The following is a 5,000-nucleotide window of genomic DNA, read 5'->3' as shown; positions in this document are numbered from 1 at the left end:
TCGTTCAAATCGCAAAAAGAATAAACGTTTCTTCGGAGTTCCTCGAGAGGTAATCAAGGAGGGCGGAAGAGTGCAAGATTTTATGAATGACAACAAGAAAACCCACTCCAGTCTAAGGGAGCAGAGTCGAATGCACAAGTTTAAACTTCAAGGTTTAAAGGTTGTTTTGATATATTTTTAAAATACTTTATTTGTTTAGTATTTACCATTGAAATATTATCTTGATATTGTTTGTATTTTAATTTTTAACAAACAGAAACCAGAAAGTCATAGTCAATGATACTTTGTCAGGAAAGGTACTTCTATGTCTCCCCATTAGTTTATTTTGTACACAAATATGTCAGAATTCATATGACAACACAACAAAAATCAAATATGGTGATAATTCAGTAATTGTTAGTCTGTTAAATGGATGTGCAGTCAAAGGTGTCAGTCCTTGGGTATCGTTGCAACAAAAACGATGCATATTTATCCGGGAGAGTCTTGATACCAATTTCCTTGACCCAGCCACACACAAAGAAGTTGTAGGCCTCCATGCTTTTTCAAGTTTGTATCTGTTTTGTCATGTAGAACGACGTCTGGAGCACAAGATAGTTCAATATGTCTGGGCAGCAACCGACGTATAATCCTCGATATAACTCGACAAATCTTTTATTGATAAAGTATCAAGTATCAGGTTTCTCATTGTAAACCCATTATGTTGAGTTTTTTTTTGCCCTGATGTGGGATCTGAGCCGAGGATGTCGTTGTGACGTGTGCAGCCCTTTGAGACACTTGTGATTAAGGGCTATATAAATAAACTTGTATTGATTGATTGATTTGATAGGGATCTATTCCATTGCATAGTTAGAGTTTTTTGCTCGTATCTGATTTTTGCAGGAAGATCTAGGCCCCTAGCGTACTCAGATAGTTTGCGCGCTGCTTGCTGCACAACAGCCTCATTGGCTTGGTTGACCACCAGTTTTTTTCACTTCAGGGAAGAAGTCACATGACAGAATGCAAGCAATAGACTGTCATTCAAAGCGTTTGCCCCAACAGCCCTCCTCCATCTAAGGCAGGATGTAAAACATGCGGCCCACGGGCCGGATTGAACCTGATCAGGGAAGTTTGCTAAGGGTAAAGTTGACCTGTATTTTTAAATGAAAGAAACTGCTGTTCTAAATGTGTCCACTGGATGTTGCAATAGCAATTCTGTTAGGCAAGCAAATAGTATATACCGGGGTGAGCAATTATACCAAGCAAGAGGTACACGGGCCCAAAGTAAAACAAACAGAAGTAAAATAAACAATTGGTAACCCCACTTAAAATGCTGCATGAGACAGTGCACATTGATATAGTTCTGTGAAAATTATTGTCTTCTGTGTAAATTTAAAGAAAGTGAACAGTGGAAATGACAAATGAGGTAGTTGATACATAGAAGAGTTTTTTATTTATGCTTTATTTTGTTTTTTGTTCAATACTTGATGGACTGTGACTTAAAGTTGAACTGCTTTGTAGACACACTGAGTCTAAATTCATTGTGTTCTTCATGGTGATTTTGAAACTGCACCAATTTCTTCCTCAGAAGAGGATTATTTGTGATATGTAAATTTTCAGAATGTGCTCGTTTTATTTTGGGCCAAAGTAAAACAAAGAAAACAATCTTAAGTTGTCCTAGTTCTATTTTTAAGTTATTATGCCATGATTTTACCCGTCCAGCCCACGTGGGAATAGACTTTCCTCCATGCGGCCCCTGAGCTAACATGAGTTCGACACTCCTGATCTAAGGACTTATTCTCTGAGTTTGCAAATATCCACTCAGACATCTTCTATATCCTTGTCCTCTTCATCCTCACCGAACTGGAGCAGGTTAAGAGCTGGGTAATATTAAAAAAAATGGATAAGTGAAGTGAATTACATTTATATAGCGCTTTTTCTCAAGTGACTCAAAGCGCTTTACATAGTGAAACCCAATATCTAAGTTACATTCAAACCAGTGTGGGTGGCACTGGGAGCAGGTGGGTAAAGTGTCTTGCCCAAGGACACAACGGCAGTGACTAGGATGGCGGAAGCGGGGATCGAACTTGCAACCCTCAAGTTGCTGGCACGGCCGCTGTACCAACTGAGCTATACCGCTCGGATAGGTGTTGATAGTCTAACTCAGACTGATTGGTACACACAAGCTATGGAAATGATATCAGTAGAAAAAAATGCATTTAGTTTATATAATAATGAGTGATGTATTGGAATATGGGATCCATTATTTAAATTTGTTTTAACTATTAAATGAACCAAAAATATGACTTATTTTATCTTTGTGGAAAATATTGGACACAATGTGTTGTCAATCTTATGAGATGTGATGCAAGTGTAAGCCACTGTGACACTATTGTTAATTTTTTAAAATGTTTTTATTTTTTATAAATTGCTGTAATGATGATGTCATTGAGGGATTTCTAATCATTGCTATGTTGGATTTGTTATTAATATTGATACTATTGTTGATAATATAAATTTTTGTTTGACTGCTTTTGGATTGTTTTGTGTCATGTTTGTGTGTCCTCTCAATTGCTCTGTTTATTGCTATTCTGAATGTTGCTGGGTCGGATTTGGTTTTGGGATTGGAATTGTATTACTATGGTAGTTGTGTATTATTTTGTTGGATTGATTAAAAATAAAAAATAAAAAGAGCTGGGTAGGTTGTTAGCCAATCACAGGGCACATATAGATATATTAAATAAATATTATTTTTGATATATTGTTCATTTGATGTGAACATCACAATTACATTGGCCAAACCAGATGCATTGTTTAAGTCAGGTGTTCTTAACCTCTTTGACCTCAGCGACCAACTTTTCCATCTTAGCATTGAATTAGTAATCCTACTCTTGTTTTTTTAAATGACAAACAAGCATTCACATGTTACAACAATAAAAGAGTGGCAAGCAACCATTCACACTCATATTCCGATAACCAGGCTAACACGGCTGGTTTTGGAATGTGGGAGAAAGCAGCAGTACTAAACTGAAAAAAAACCCCACACACACGGAAAGAACATTTAAACTCCACTCTCTTGTAAGCAATTATATTTTTTAAAAAACAACAAAACACTGATATTTGTGAAAATAAAGAGTGAGAAGTTTAGAAAAATATCAATCTTGTGACACAATGTCATGACTGGTTCATTTATCTTCTTTTGACTTATTTTTTGCTTAAATTCATTCTTGTTTCTGGTTATCGTTTTTATATTAATATTATCTTGATTTTGTATATACTTTGTCATATTTAATTATTATGTTACTTTTTCGTCACTTAGAATATTGTTTGTCTTTGTTACACTAATGTGTATATTGTAGGCCATTGGTTCATTGTTTTATTTTTGCAAAACATATATCTATTCTTATATTTCTCTTTTTTAGATTTGGTATGAACATTATTATGTAAACTCCAAGTTATTGTTTTTTTGTTTTTTGTTGTAGCTATTTTTGTATTACAAAATGTTATTATTGATCATGTTGTACTGCATTGTAATCTTTTGTTTTGTGATTGTGTGATGTTTTTTGACTGGACCCCAGGAAGAATAGTCTCCACTGTGGTGTAGACTAATGGGGATCCTTAATAAACTAAACAATGTTGTGGCGGACACTCGGACCTAGGTCTCAACATCAGGTGGGGGGTGTTGTTATACGTGCCATTTGCAATTCCTGTTCAGCAGTTCGTTGTTGGCCAGTGAAGAATAACGACGTGTTCTGAGAGCAACTGTACATCTTTTATATTGCTACAATATCAATATTTGGATCAATCCACCTATCCCTACTAGACAGGACTCTGGACCAGAGGTCTCCCCACTGCCTCCTCTTACGACTAAATTAATCAATGAGCCTTTCACTTTCTCCAGTGTGATTGAAGCGACCTAGCGTTGGGAGGCATAGGGGGCTGGAACCCAAATAAATTAGGACAAATAAATGATTTGCAGCAGGCATAAATATACAAACCCCGTTTCCATATGAGTTGGGAAATTGTGTTAGATGTAAAGGCCTACTGAAACCCACTACTACCGACCACGCAGTCTGATAGTTTATATATCAATGATGAAATCTTAACATTGCAACACATGCCAATACGGCCGGGTTAGATTAGTAAAGTGCAATTTTAAATTTCCCGCGAAATATCCTGCTGAAAACGTCTCGGTATGATGACGTTTGCGCGTGACGTCACGGATTGTAGCGGACATTTTGGGACACCATTTTGGCCAGCTATTAAGTCGTCTGTTTTCATCGCAAAATTCCACAGTATTCTGGACATCTGTGTTGGTGAATCTTTTGCAATTTGTTCAATGAACCATGGAGACAGCAAAGAAGAAAGCTGTAGGTGGGAAGCGGTGTATTAGCGGCCGGCTGCAGCAACACAAACACGTAGCCGGTGTTTCATTGTTTACATTCCTGAAAGATGACAGTCAAGCTTTACCATTGGCCTGTGGAGAACTGGGACAACAGAGACTCTTACCAGGAGGACTTTGAGTTGGATACGCGGTACCGTGAGTACGCAGCTGCGGCTTCCAAACACAGGTCGGGTATTGAGAAACTTACATTTATGAATATAAAACTTAGCCTATAGTATAATGAGATTGCAAAGGTAAAATTCGTTTTCACATTTTTTTTCATTTAGTGTAAATCCAAATATCACATCTTTAAAACAAAGCACAAATTTGTCATGGGCAAGTGTGGGAGTCGGTTCTGAAGTATGAAGTAAAGAGACGTAACTTCATCACCTCGCCTGGTTATTGACTCCAACCCAGAATTTTACACTGCCCATACCTACGCTCCTTCAAAGGCTGTGCTACTGGCTGCAAAGCATTGCACTTTCCAATACAACAATGGGTAGAGAGGAGTGTTATGTGTGTATATGTGTAAATAAATGAACACTGAAATTCAAGTATTTATTTTATATATATATATATATATATATATATATATATATATATATATATATATATATATATATATATATATATATATATA

At 36.5% G+C, this 5,000-nt stretch overlaps 1 long non-coding RNA gene across 1 annotated transcript in view; it reads right to left on the bottom strand.

Annotated features, from left to right (window-relative positions):
• The window catches only part of LOC133662729 (uncharacterized), a 10,288-nt gene that overhangs the window by 1,861 nt on the left and 3,427 nt on the right, over window positions 1–5,000 (bottom strand). The gene's annotated exons all lie outside the window — the stretch shown is intronic.

The sequence above is a fragment of the Entelurus aequoreus genome, linkage group LG12 (assembly GCF_033978785.1).
Source record: "Entelurus aequoreus isolate RoL-2023_Sb linkage group LG12, RoL_Eaeq_v1.1, whole genome shotgun sequence".
Taxonomy (NCBI): Eukaryota; Metazoa; Chordata; class Actinopteri; order Syngnathiformes; family Syngnathidae; genus Entelurus; species Entelurus aequoreus.
The sequence above is the reverse complement of the archived record's forward strand: the minus strand, read 5'-3'. Positions and strand labels throughout refer to the sequence as shown.